The sequence below is a fragment of the Erythrolamprus reginae genome, chromosome 3 (assembly GCF_031021105.1).
Source record: "Erythrolamprus reginae isolate rEryReg1 chromosome 3, rEryReg1.hap1, whole genome shotgun sequence".
NCBI lineage: Eukaryota > Metazoa > Chordata > Lepidosauria > Squamata > Dipsadidae > Erythrolamprus > Erythrolamprus reginae.
In genome coordinates this window covers 253,511,070-253,525,766 of record NC_091952.1, presented here as the reverse complement: position 1 = coordinate 253,525,766, position 14,697 = coordinate 253,511,070, and the positions used below count along the sequence as shown (strand labels likewise).

At 44.1% G+C, this 14,697-nt stretch overlaps 1 protein-coding gene across 4 annotated transcripts in view; it reads left to right on the top strand.

Annotated features, from left to right (window-relative positions):
• Positions 1–14,697, top strand: part of PTP4A3 (protein tyrosine phosphatase 4A3) — a 124,595-nt gene that overhangs the window by 80,855 nt on the left and 29,043 nt on the right. The window contains exon 1 of one of the 4 annotated variants that reach the window (XM_070748368.1): positions 9,661–9,793. The exons of 1 other annotated variant lie outside the window; for it this stretch is intronic. The gene's annotated coding sequence lies outside the window, so the exon portion shown is untranslated. Of the gene's footprint in view, positions 1–9,660; positions 9,794–9,847; positions 9,942–12,738; positions 13,041–14,697 lie in introns of those variants that run through there. 2 more of the 4 variants (XM_070748371.1, XM_070748369.1) reach the window with 2 other exon arrangements.

The following is a 14,697-nucleotide window of genomic DNA, read 5'->3' as shown; positions in this document are numbered from 1 at the left end:
CCCGTTCTGCTGTTTTTCACACTCTGGAGCCTTCAGGGAAGCTTCCTGGAACCCCGGGATGTGAAAAACAGCACAACAGGGAAACCGGAGGGGGGGAGAAACTTTGAAATAGCTACATTTGGCGTATAAGACGCCCCTAAAATTTCAGCCTCTTTTATGGAGAGGAAAAGGTGCATCTAATACTCCAAAAATATGGTAGTTCTTCTCGCGGTTGCTGAAATCTTAAGTGCTATTGCTATCAAGGACCAGAGCTTTTGTTTTCTGGAGGAAAGCTAAATTTGAACCCGTGTTGCAAGCCTCTTTTGGGAGCCAGCAACAGCTGCTTTGCTCCATTAATTTAGGACAGGAGGAAAGGATGAGAAAAGGTGTAGGTGAAGGACTAGGGCAGTGATGGTGAACCTATGGCATGGGTGACACGCGGAGCGATATCTACTGGCACGCGAGCCCTTGCCCTAGCTCAGCTCCAATGTGCATGTCTGCTAGCCAGCTGGTTTTTGGCTTGCACAGAGGCTCTGGGCGGGCATTTTTGGCTTCTAGAAAGGCTCCGGAGGGGGAAGGTGTTTTTACCCTCCCTCGGCTCCAGGGAAGAGTTTGGAGCCTGGGGAGGGCGAAACACGAGCCTACTGGGCCCACCGGAAGTTGGGAAACAGGCTGTTTCCGGCCTCTAGGGGGCAGGGGAAGCTGTTTTCGCCCTCCCCAGGCATTGAATTATGGGTGTGGGCACCTGGGGGGAAAAAAGTTTGCCCTCACTGGACTAGGGGTAAGCAGCTTGCTTTCTTGCCCCGGTCTGTTCTCTACAGGCTCTAATCTCAGATGCATCGCAGAGTTGAAATCCAAAAGGTGGCAGGGAACTCTTCACATCACCTTAAAGCAAATCCCGTTAAATTCCCAGACAGGCATGGTGGCTCCAGAGATCAGCCACGTGATGGAGACCTAAAGGCTTAGCAGCTCTCAGGAGTTGCAGGCAGGTGTTACAACTCACGCTGCCCATTGTCCTCAATTGCAAAGCTCTCTTAATCCGGTCGGAAAGCAGTGAAAAGCCAGCCGTGTACAGCAAGGTGTGGCTTTCTTCGTTTAAGGCAGTGATGGCGAACCTATGGCACGAGTGCCACAGGGGGCAGAAAGAGCCATATCTGCTGGCACGCGAGCCGTTGCCCTAGCTCAGCTCCAATGTGCATGTGTGGGCCAGCCAGCTAATTTTTCACTCGCACAGTCATTTTTGGCTTTCAGAGAGCCTCCGGGGAGATGGGGGAAGGCATTTTTACCCTTCCCTGGCTCCAGGGAAGCCTTTGGAGCCAGGGGAGGGCGGTACATGAGCCTACTGGGCCCACCAGAAGTTGGGAAACAGGCCATTTCCGGCCTCCAGACAGCCTCCGGGGTGTGGGGGAAGTAGTTTTTGCCCTCCACAGGCGATGTAAATGTGGGCACTCGCACATATGCAATCATGCATGCGCTCTCTTGGCACCCAAGAAGAAAAGGGTTCGCCATCTCAGCTCGTCTGTGGGCAGGTCCTACCATGGCTGAAATGCAGGTAGTCCTTAAGCAAGTGCTTCTCAATTATTTTCTGCTACACCTCTCCCTAGGAAGAAGTAAACATTTCACACACACCACCAACTCTCTGATCTGGGCTCTAATGGAATTTTGGTGTTTTGATACAGGTCCTGGTCAACTAATCAAGCCGATAAGTGGGTGAGCAGTGTGGTTGGGCGGTAGGAAAAGCAAGCAGGATGCTTGGCTGCATATCTAGAGGTATAACAAGCAGGAAGAGGGAGATTGTGATCCCCTTATACAGAGCGCTGGTGAGACCACATTTGGAATACTGTGTTCAGTTCTGGAGACCTCACCTACAAAAAGATATGGACAAAATTGAACGGGTCCAAAGACGGGCTACAAGAATGGTGGAAGGTCTTAAGCATAAAACATATCAGGAAAGACTTCATGAACTCAATCTGTATAGTCTGGAGGACAGAAGGGAAAGGGGGGACATGATCAAAACATTTAAATATGTTAAAGGGTTAAATAAGGTTCAGGAGGGAAGTGTTTTTAATAGGAAAGTGAACACAAGAACAAGGGGACACAATCTGAAGTTAGTTGGGGGAAAGAGCAAAAGCAATGTGAGAATATATTATTGTATTGAAAGAGTAGTAGATGCTTGGAACAAACTTCCAGGAGACGTTGTTGGTAAATCCACAGTAACTGAATTTAAACATGCCTGGGATAAACATATATCCATTGTAAGATAAAATACAGGAAATAGTATAAGGGCAGACTAGATGGATCATGAGGTCTTTTTCTGCCGTCAGTCTTCTATGTTTCTATATTTTGGGGTTGCCAGCCTGGCCCATAAGCGCCGCCTCTACCAGGCACTCACAGCAAATGGTGTGGAAGGAGGTTTTAGGGTGCCATTCGAAGCTTTTGCCCAGCTGCAGAGGATGCTTCTTAGCTTGATTGAGTAATTGATTGATTGATTGTATTTATATGCCACTCAATCCAAAGCAGACTCAGAGCGGCTAACAAGTGGAATAAATACAATAGCATTAAAATACAATCAAAATTGCCTAATAATATCAGTAATATAACAACAATAAAATAATATCTTAAAAAGAACCATACACACACAACAGTCAATCTAATTCCAGGCCTGCCGGAAAAGCCAGGTCGTAACATGATTTTAAAAATTTAAGATCTTTGTTTCATTCCTCTTAATATTTTATTCTGCTTTTCATTCAGTGCCTGGTAGCTTCCTTTGGTGAGGTAGGTAGCATGGAAAGATGGATGCATGGGAAGGAAAGAAGAGAGGGAGGGAGGGAAGGAAGGAGGATACCAATAGATACATACACAGGTAAACTGACAGAGATAATATACACAGGTAATATACACAGGTAAACTGACAGACAGGTAGGATATCAATAGATACATAAGGGATGGAGAAAGAGACAATAGAGATATACAGATATGAATATAGAGCTTGATAGATACCGGGTGTCCAGCAACCCTGGAAAACAGGGAAATTGGAATCATCGGGGAAGTCGGCAGTTCAGGTGAATAAAATGGAATAAATCGAGGGGGGGGGGAACAAACTGTATTAAAATGTTTAAAAGTCAGGGGGGAATCATGTAAAACGGATACCGCGCTGCTTGGCAGAGTTAAGTAAATATTAGCATAATTGTGGCCACAACTTGCTTCTTCAGCTATCGATATTTCTCCACAGCTTAGCCCTTTGGTATGACGTCATCTACGACCGTGCCTTAACTAGATTGCAAGTTACAGGGAAATGTCAGGGAAATATCAGGGAATTTCAAAATGCTTTGCCCCTGGAAACCCTGGATAGGTAGCATGTAAAGGATGGGTGGATGGATACCAATAGAGATAGACAGATATGAATATAGAACTTGATAGATAATAAATTGGCGGCTCTTTGGCTAAGAACCTGAGTTTGTTGATCAGAATATCAGTTGTTCAGCAGTTCGAATCCCTTGCAAGCTCCTATTACTTGTCCCAGCTTCCGCCAACTTAGCAGTTCGAAAGCACATAAAAAATGCAGGTAGAAAAATAGGGACCACTTTGGTGGGATGGTAGTAACAGTCCATGCGCCTTCGGCATTGAGTTATGCCGGCCACATAACCACAGAGACGTCTTTGGACAGAGCTGGCTCTTTGGCTTTGAAACGGAGATGAGTGGCGCCCCCTAGATATGTGAGAGGGGAACCTTTACCCTTTAGATAACACTGTGGAACAGCAATTTCGTTGTCTTAAATCTGTGACTTGTTTTCAACTAACTTTTGGTTTCTGGATCCAAAAATAACCACAGTTTTTTACTATCACGTCAACTTTTTAAGCTACAGGATACCTTCAAAAGTCATACAAATTGTGCATATAAAGGAAAGGAAAGGAAAAACCTACCCAATATACAGTAATACCTCATGATACGAACTTAATTGGTGCAAGGAGGAGGTTCGTATGACGAAAGGTTCGTAAGACGAAACATTGTTTCCCATAGGAAACAATGTAAAGTCAATTAATCCGTGCAACCAAAAAAACGGCTTTCGGCGACTGCTGGGAAGCGGCGCGTCTGTTTTAAAAGGTGACAGCCGGCCTGGGGGGCTTCCCAGCACCCCCCCGAACCCGGGGTTCAGAAAAATTTTGCCTCTTCTTACGAACTTTGTTCGAGTTACGAACCGGCGTTCGGGAGGCTTCTGGGAAGCCCCGCCGCCCGGCTGTCACCTTTTAAAACAGCCGCGCCGCTTCCCAGCAGTCTCCGAACACCGGTTCGTAACTTGAAAAAAGTTTGTAAGAAGAGGCAAAATTTTTCTGAACCCCGGGTTCATATCACGAGTTGTTTGTAAGACGAGGGGTTCGTATCTTGAGGTACCACTGTACTGTTTACAAAGAATAATTTTATTCGTACAAAGGCTATAATAGTTACTGCAAGTTAAATTGTGTTCATGCAAAAAAATTTATCGAATGGTAATTATACATATTAAGGTAAATATTTTCACTTATAGCTTTTTCTGGAGTGTTTAATCTGGACATTCTCGCTTGATGCTCCAACAATAGCCATCATATGTACACCCCATCTACCTTGATACCCTGCCTCCATGACCTTCAAACCTTGGTGGAATCGCTCACCCTGCTCGTCACTGACTGCACCAAGATTTTCCAGGAAGTTAGCAAGATGGCTATGTAAAAAATGCAATTTGATGCTCATAATTCTCATAAGGTGTAGAGAGAAAACTTGACGTGGTAGAAGAAAACTAACTACAGTTTTGAAACCAGCACGCCTAATTAACTGTAAAAAAGCTCAAAAATCAAACTCAACAGAACTTGTGTTACAAATTGTTCCCCAGTGATACATGAGTATGATAGGGAGTGATGAATATAGATGATAAATTGATAGACGATAGTAGTCACAGATCAAAGAAACACAGAGGGGGGAGGAAGGGAGGGAGGCAGAGGCCAAATAGATGTTCTGCAGGAGACAAAACTTGTCTAATCCCACACCCTTTTGTTATGCAACACAGTTGTCTCTTTGTGTTGCGCTGGGCATGACTAGAAATGTCTTCCAAGCTGCTGCCATTCTGCATGCAAACGTGGGGCAGCCCCAGCCTTTCCCCCCACACTTCCCTGAGGATTTTCATACCAGCACCTTCCTCTCCTCTTTGTCCCATTCCCCCAACCAAGAGTTCTGTTCTCAGCCCCACCTGGTTTGCTGTTAGCAAAATGTTTCTAAGAACATTTTCCCAGCAATTGGACAGAGCTCTTCAAACTTGGCAACTTTAAGACATAGCAGGCTGGGGAATTCTGGGAGTTGAAGTCCACACATCTTAAAGTTGCCAAGTTTGGGGACCCCTAATTTAAGAGACTGAAGTGGCATAACCGCAGAATCTTCTTTCCCGCTACAGTAGTCCTCGAGCTAATGACCGTTCATTTAGGGCTTGTTTCGACCAAATTACTTACGGGATCATCTTCTTCTGCACAAATCCCAGCAGCCGATAAAGTCCCACAGAGTTGGCCTTCTCCAGGTCCCGTCAACCAAACAATGTCATCTGGCGGGACGTAGGGGAATAGCCTTCTCTGTGGCGGCTCCGGCCCTCTGGAATCAGCTCCCTCCAGAGATTCGTACTGCCCCCACTCTCCTGGCCTTCGGCAAGAGACTTAAGACCCATCTATGTCGCTAGGCATGGGGCAGCTAGATCATGCCCCCTTCTTCTCTGACCGTCAAATGTTATGTATGGGTGTGATTGAGTAGACTGACTGGTTTTTATATAATGGGATTTTAGTTGACTGTTTTTAACGGTTAGATTTGTATTGCATGTTTAGATTTGTATTGCATGTTGTGAGACGCTCCGGGTCCTCGGAGAGGGGCGGCATACAAGTCTAATGAATTGAATTGAATTGAAGTTTTGACGCTACCAAAAACAGTGACTTGGAACTGTTCCTCGCGGCACACCCTCAATCAAAATTTGGACACATGATAAAACCGACATTATTTTACTGGGACACTGGGATCTCCAAAGCAAATGGAAGGAGCTGGCTTTACTTAACGACTGCATGATTCACTTAACAATGGTGATGAGTTGCTTTAACAACGGTGACGGGAATGGACGTAGCATTGGATGCAGTTCGCTTCACTACCGCTTGGCTTAGCCCCAGAAATTCTGGACCTGGTTGTGGATATAAGTCGAGGACTAATGAAGTCACAAAGTAGGCACTCCTTGTTGTTTGGCCAAATCCCTGATGGCGGTTGCATGTGCTACTTCGACTATACACTGATACTTAAGAACTTAATTCGTTCCGTGATCAGGTTCTTAAGTAGAAACGTTTGTAAGTAGAAGCAATTTTTCCCATAGGAATCAATGTAAAAGCAAATAATGTGTGCAAACCCATTAAGAAAGAAATAAAAGCTCAGAATTTGCGTGGGAGGAGGAGGAGGAAGAAGAGGAGGAGGAAAGTCGCTGCCCAGAGCGAAGGGAGCGTTTCTTTTCTCTGGGCGTGGCAGAAGTTTATTCTCTCTCCAAGTGCCCAGAGAAAGGAAAATGCTTTGTTCGTGCTGGACTGCCAAAGCCTCCTTAAGCGCCACCGAAAGGCTCCTCTGGCAGCCCAGAAAAGCTCGAGATGGCCGGGATTAAAGGGGGAATGGCAGGAAACTGGCCGGGCCTTCGTACCGCTCTCAAATTTCCTGAGAAATTTTTCAGGGCTCAGGTTCTTAAGTAGAAAATGGTTCTTAAGAAGAGGCAAAAAAATATTGAACACCTGGTTCTTATCTAGAAAGATTCTTAAGTAGAGGTACCACTGTACATCATCTAATAGTGCATAAAGTTGCTATCTGCTACTGCGTCATCGCTTTCTGTCTTAGTGTGACTCTCTTGCAGAGGGGGAATAATCTACCCCCCTCCCCCCAACTGTTGGCGTGCTGTGGTTTGTGTCTTGAAAACAGAAAGCAGGTGCAGGATAGGAGACTATGAGAAAACGGACCACCGTGCAGCCAGCAAAACAGCCCCCAAAACGTTGCACAGGAAATGTCTTTCAAAGCAACCTCAGCGAAGAAGCTGCATCCTCGTTGCAGACCGGGGACCCCTGTGTAATGTGATTTTTTTTTTCCAGTTATAAATAAAGTCCAGGTCTTTTCCTCCCGCCTTAAGTAGATAACCAGTCCTTCTCTCCACAAGCCAGCTTTCTTCCTGGATCTGGGATTTGAAGAATTGCCCAAACAAAATGAGCATTTTGTGCAGTTTTTGAAAACAAGGGGGTTTGGAAAAACACAAAACCAAGCACCTCGTAGCAAAGATAGTAAGACATCCGCTTCGGATCAGGGCCAGTAGCTCAAGGCATTGCCTGAAATTGATAGAGGTTGATAAAAGGTCGGGGAGAAGACCTGTTCTCCCTCATTCCAGAGGTACACAAAAAAGCAACTTCGTGTGTTTGGATTAAAAGGCTGTTTGTATTTTTTTAATTAAAAAAAAAACATCCACTTGACCAAAATAGAATAGTAAAGTTTGTAAGTAGAGGTGTTATTAGGTAGAGGTACTACTGTATATAGCACACAGCAATATATAGTATACAGTGTTCCCTCGCTTTTCGCGGGGGATGCGTTCCGAGACCGCCCGCGAAAGTCGAATTTCCGCGAAGTAGAGATGCGGAAGTAAATAAACCATTTTTGCCTATGGACAGTATCACAGGACATCCCTTAACCCTTTAAACCCCTAAATTACCATTTCCCATTCCCTTAACAACCATTTACTCACCATTATTACTGGTACTCACCATTGAATAAGACACTTAGTGATCCTGATATTTATAAACATAATTATTTATTAACAATAATTTTTTTTTGTTACTTATTTGCAAAAACTATTAGTTTGGCGATGATACATGGGTGGGAAAAACCGTGGTATAGGGAAAAAACCCGCGAAGTATTTTTTTAATTAATATTTTTTGAAAAACCGTGGTATAGGCTATTCGCGAAGTTCGAACCCGCGAAAATCGAGGGAACACTGTACAGCAATAGCCACCAACAACACAACAACAGAGAGCAACACATCTGTCTCCCTTTTATGCTAATTGCAGCCCTAGCTCTTAAAGTAACATCATACTAATTCCTCCAAACATACATTGCTGGTTAGTTCATACATTGACAAACCCAACCAGTGAAGTACGTAGTACTGACATACACCACATAATGTTGCTGTGGTTTTGAAATGCTGGCCTTCTTAAAACAGCATACACTTCATTTAGGCATCGTTTAAATTTCTGAACATATCAATTGTGTTAACTCACAAGAGGAGTATTGTGTGAACCCAGACAAAATGCTGCGGGAACAAAATGCATCATTTAAACCTAGACTGGGTTTTTGCAGGCCACATTGCCAGGAAGCTATGAAGACATTTAGGAAAAGCTAGTGGCTCTTCCCCAATGTGGCTTGAATCAAGCGGAAATGTTACAGGACATATACAAGCTTTTTTTACTTTTGTGTAGGTGTTGATGCACATTTCACTATGCACTGTTTTATGTTGTGTGTATATTAAACTTGTTAAAAATTAATAAAAAATATTTTAAAAAAATACAAAGGAAAAAAAATGCACACCTGTGTAAACCTCCTAATGGGCCAAAAGACATACCGTATTTTTCAGATTAAAAGACACACCTTAGTTTTGGGGGGAGGAAAATAGGGAAAAATATCAGCTTACAGGTATTCATCTGGCTAGCATCCTTAGCCAGCACATTATTTTATCCCCTGATTAGGGCTTTTAAAAACCCTTATAGAAACATAGAAAAACCCTTATTCAGAGAGAGTAACAATGAAAGAGCTTGCAAGCCAGTAAGAGCTGGGAGCACTTGGAAAGAAACATTAGGAGCAAGTAGAGCAATGGAAAAAAAACCCTGCAAAGACTTAGGGCTTAGAAAACATTCTTCACAGAGAGTAACAATGAAACAGCTTGCAGCTAGAAACATTGTTCGCACTAGGAGTTAAAAACAAAATTGCTAAGATATTGAGGATCCCATCAACACACAAAGTTTGGGAACTTAGATCTTTATTAAATACATACATACATACATACATACATACATACATACATACATACATGTCACATGTTGGTTTTTTTGCTGAATTTTGAAAATTAAGGGAGACTAGGATAGATCTATTTCGGCCTTATTTTGGCCTCATCAGCTAGCCATACCCTCATATATCTCACTTCCTTTTCTTTCTTTTTATCTCTTCCTTTTTTTTTTCTTTCTTCCTTAGTTTTCTTTCTTTCCTTTTCTTCCTTCCCCTCTCTCTCTCTCTCTTTCTTTCTTTCTTGTATTTCTCTCTCCCTTCCTCTTCCTTTCTTTTTCTTCCCCTCTCCTTTCTTTCTTTCTCTTATTTTTCTTTTCTTTCCTCTTTCCTTTTTCTCTCTGCCTTCTTTTTCTTTTCTTTCCTCTTTCCCTTTTCTCTCTCCCTTCTTTTTCTTTCTTTCTCTTTCTTGTTTTTTTTCTTTCTTCCTTTCTCTTATTTTCTCTTTCTCCTTCCTTTCCTTATATTCCCGCCCCCCTCTCTTTCTTTCCCACCGCCCACTGAAGAAGCTGACACTTTTTCAGTTTCCTCTGGGACCCTTTAAAGCTCAAACACGTTCGGCTGGTTTGTGATTCAGCGTGTGGCTTAATACAGTTGCAACGGCTTCCCTGCGCATCCCCTTAGCTTCACCAGCCTGCCAAAAACCTGCCCTCTCTCCTGCATATATTTACATGCTTATGTTCTATTTTGAGGCCGCGGCTACATAGCGCTTAGCAGCCTGTGACCCCGGAGGAAGGTGGTAAGCATTGCAAAGCGAGCTTTCGAGCAGATCACACCAGCGGCTTAGCTAGCTTCTCGGGAAGGGAATCCGGCCAGGGGGGGATAGCTGAAAAGCTGGCTGCGAAAGGCGCTCGGCTGAGCAGGAAGTCCTTTTCTTCATGCAAAAGGTAAAACCGAGGCAGTGGGAGACTTTTGGAGCTGGGCCAGATGTTTAGCAAGCTCGTTTTCCAGAGGTTTTTACTTCGGTTTTTGGGTTTTCACCAGCCCAATCAATGCTTTTGTGTGTCTCCTGTGGATAGAAGCTGGGTTTTGCTCTTCCTTGGTGCTTTTTTCTCTCCTGGGAATCCTTTCCTCTGTTGATTTTGCCTTGCCTCTTGCTTATCTACAAGATCTACAAGAAATTTGGGATTAAAAGAAGGAAATCCCAAAGGTCGATCGCAGCGTATTGCTTCCGTGTTGACATGGTTAATAAGCTTCACATGTCAATTATGGAAGCCTTTCTGGTGCAGCTAGTGAACCAGTAGTTCCAGCTTTTTCTGTTGGTAGAAGGCTGTTGGGTCTAGTGGTGAAGGCACTCAGGCTAAAAACCGGGAGATGGGGAGTTCTAGTCTCACTTTGGGTAGGAAAGTGGACCAGAGTGCCTCCGGAACCGCCAGCTACCGCACGAATCCCAGCGACCGATAAGGTCCCACAGAGTTGGCCTTCTCCGGGTCCCGTCAACCAAACAATGTCGTTTGGCGGGCCCCAGGGGAAGAGCCTTCTCTGTGGCAGCCCCGGCCCTCTGGAATCAACTCCCCCCCCCGGAGATTAGAATTGCCCCCACACTCCTTGTCTTTCGTAAATTACTCAAGGCCCATCTATACCGCCAGGCGTGGGGGAGTTGAGACACCTTTCCCTCAAGCTTTTTTATATTTATGTTTGGGTATGTATATGTTGTTTGCTTTTTAAAAAAATATGATAGGGTTTTATGTGCTTTTTAATATTAGATATGTTTTTCGCTGGAATATTGTTTTTATTATTGTTGTGAGCGGCCCCGAGTCTTCGGAGAGGGGCGGCATACAAATCTAATAAATTGAATTGAATTGAAAGTTGGTTGGGTGACTTTCTGGGGCCAATCATCAGGCGATTGTGAGTTCTAGTCTTGCCTTAGGCATGAAAAGTGGTTGAATTTTTTTTGCCAATCACCTGGCGACTGAAAGTGTGGGTGTGAGTGTTAAGGATGTCCTCTGTCTTGAGTTGTTTATTAAAATAGCGAAGGTTGATAAATACAAATGAAAAAATAAGACTAAATTGAATAATGTGCCACAAACTTTGAACGCAAGACGTCTTGGATTTTAAAGGAATTTTGTTGAGGTGGACTAGAGACCTTCCCTAAAAGCCAAAAAATGAATCCAGTATGTAACCTGGAGCTGACTCTATTCAGGTAATCCTTATCTTACGACCGCAAGTAAGCCCAAAATTTCTCTTGCTAAGGAAGACCGTTGTCAAGTATTTTTTGTCCCCATTTACATCCTGTCTTGCCACAATTGTTCAGTGCTTCACTGCAATTGTTTGGAAACCGTTTCTGGACTTTATGCTTGAGATCGAGAAAATGAAACTTTGGGGTTTCCCGGATTGGTTTATGTTATAGAAATGGTTGTCTCAAAAGAGGCAACTGCACTTTCTGGTTTTCTTTCTTTTTATTTTAAAGAAATTTTGCTTCTCGTCCAAGACGCTTCTTCAGCTCTGGATGGTGGGGATGATGGGTATGGAATCTCCGTAGACTTATAGAAATAGTTAATATATATATTACTATGTCATTTTTTAAAAAGACCCATACACAGTGAAAACCCATTGCAATGAATGCCGATTGGTACACATTCAAAGTGACCACAAAGTTAATCTAAATCAAAAAATTGAGGCTATGTAAGTTATTATCTTAATCTACCAAGTGTCCAAATTTTGATCCGGTGAACCACGGGAATGATCGAGCCACAGTGGTAACTGTGAAAAGCGGTCATAAGCCCCTTTTTTTCAGTGCGTTGTAACTACAAACAGTCACTAAACCGATGGTTGTAAGTCAAGAACCACCTGTATAGGCAATTATTTGTACGAAACTAAAATATTCCTCTGTCTTTTTTGACCGCCTCATCAGAAACTCCATAGCGTTGTCTTATGCCGGTGATGGTGAACCTTTTTCTTCTTGCATGCCAAAAATGGGAGTGCGTGGGCACACTAGTGCATGAACGTGCCAGCACACAACCTTCCCACATGTGCCGCACTGCACATGCCTTCATCTCCACTCATGCGCCCCTGTTGGGCTGTTTTTTACATTCCAGAGACTTCGGTGAAGCCTCCAGAGTGCAAAAAATGGCCCAACAGGCAAACCAGAAGTTTGGGACTCAATTCAGGTTTGCCCGTTGGACTGTTTTTCACATTCCAGAGGCTTCGGGAGGCTTCCCTGATACCTCCAGAATGGGGGGGAAAAGCTCAAGGGGCAAACCAGAAGTTCAGAAAAACGTATTTCGGGTTTGCCCGTTGGGTCGTTTTTCATCCTCCAGAGGGTTCAGGGCGAAAACGGCCTTCCCCAAGGCCAAAAAAGTCAGCTGGCCAACTCACACATGCAAACTGGAGTTGACATAAGGCAAAGCCTCCTGTGTCCACAGAAATGGCTCCGCATGACACAGGTGACATAAGTTCGCCATCACGGTCCTATGCTGTGCCTCCAGTCAGCCAGCTTCTCACGTGGGTTGACCGAAGCCTCTTTGTAATTTTGTTAACTTTCTGGTCCACGGACAGTCACACTTTCAGGGTGGGAAAAAAAAGAGAGGAAATTGTTCTCTGACGATGCCCGGCACACCCATCCTTTCTGGAGGAGGGATCAACCCAACTCTCGTGTTTGCCTCCGGCTTGCTTCCTTCTTAAAAAGTGTCGAAAGTTCTTAGGAGTTTGCACACGCAGGCATATTCTTGCCGGCCCTCCTGTCACGCAAGGGCAGGTTTACTCCTGCCAACGGAGAAGAGCATTCTCTCCGGTATTAAAAGGAAGGTAAAAACCAGAAGGAGGGAGCAGCGTCCTCCGAGGAAATGACCAAACCAGCTTGGCAGGAAGAGGGAAGGTGACCTCAGAAGTTTTAGAGTAGTCTGTCCATAACACTTGCGTTCTTCGGAAACCCCGGGGAATTTGCAACCCGTTCCGGCTAGGTTTTTGGTTTTTATTTTTTAAAAAAACTGGATGGTATTGTGTGGATTTAGATCTGTCGCGTGGGAAGGTCTGGACAAATTCAGGTAAGGCGTGGATTTTTTTTTTCCCCCTCCTGTTGCTTGAACATTTCTGGGTCTTGTTATTCAATCTCTTAGCTCTTAATCTCCTACCTGATTTGCCAAGTGAGAATATTGTGCCCAAAATAGCACAACCACTTTAGAGGGATTTTCTCAACCTCTCGGAGATGAAATTTCTCTCTGGAGTCTTTCTGGGTCTTTGAAAGTTGATCAGCTCGCTCAAAAATTAGTCGTTCTCGTTACGGGAAGTCCTTGATTTATGACCCCAGTTGAGCACAGAATTTAGGTTGCTAAATGAGAAATCGGTTCCTTCCCCCATGTGATGATTTTTCACGACCCTCTTAAGTGATTCACTGCAGTTGTTGAATTTGTTGATCAGCTCGCTCAAAAATTAGCCGTTCTCGTTACGGGAAGTCCTTGATTTATGACCCCAGTTGAGCACAGAATTTAGGTTGCTAAATGAGAAATCGGTTCCTTCCCCCATGTGATGATTTTTCACGACCCTCTTAAGTGATTCACTGCAGTTGTTGAATTTGTTGATCAGCTCGCTCAAAAATTAGCCGTTCTCGTTATGGGAAGTCCTCAATTTATGACCGCAGTTGAGGCCAGAGTTTAGGTTGCTGAGTGAGCAATTGGTTAAGCGAGCTTAGCCCCTGTTTTGCAACTTTTCTCGACACCTGGGTTAAATGAGTCACTACAATTGTTAAGCTGGTCGCTTGGTTGTTAAGTGAATCTGGATTCCCTGTTGGATTTGCTTGTGAGACGGTCGCAAAAGAGGAATCACATTGCAACCGTCATAAACATGAGCCATTTGTCGCGCATCCCAATGTAGGTCACATGACCAGGGGGCTTGTTGCAGCGGTCATAAGTGTGCAAAAATGGTGGCAAATCCCTTTTTTCCAGTGCCATTGTAACTTCGAGCGGTCACTAAGTGAACTGTTGTGAGTACTTGTGAGGAAATGTATAGGGTGGGAAAGTTTGTGTCCAAAACTAAAATCCTACAACTGTGCTTAGAAGTACAAATGGTCCTCAATTTATGATCACAGGCTTTATGTCACTAAACGAGAAATTGGTTAAGATATTTTTGCCCCCATTTTAGAACATTTTTGCTTCATCCGTTAGGTAAATCACTGTAGTTGTTAAATTAGTACACAGTTGTTAATTGAATCTGGAGCTTTACACACACACACACTGGTTGACTTCGCTTGTCCGAATGTCGCTAATGACCATGACCCCCATGGATGCCACAACCGTCATAAATGTGAGTCATTTGTTGAGCATCCGAATTTTGATTACATAACCATGGGGATGCTGCAGCGGTCAAAAGGGTGAAAAATGGTCATAACTTTCTTTTGTCAGTGCCGTTGTAACTTCGAACAGGGAGAGGTAGAGAAGGAAGAAAGGAGATGTGAGAGAGAGGGAAGAAATAGAGGAAGGGGGAGGGAAGGAAGGAGGCATGAAAGGAGAGAGAAGGAGTAGAGAGAGGGAAGGAAGAAAGGAAGGAGAGAGAGAAGGAACAGTGAGAAGGAAGGAAGGAGACATGAGAGAGAAGGAATAGAGGGAGAGGGAGAAAAGGGAGATTGAGGAAGGAAGGAAGAAAGGAAGGTGAGAGGGAAGGAGACATGAGAGAGAAGGAATAGAGGGAGAGGGAGGAAAGGGAGAT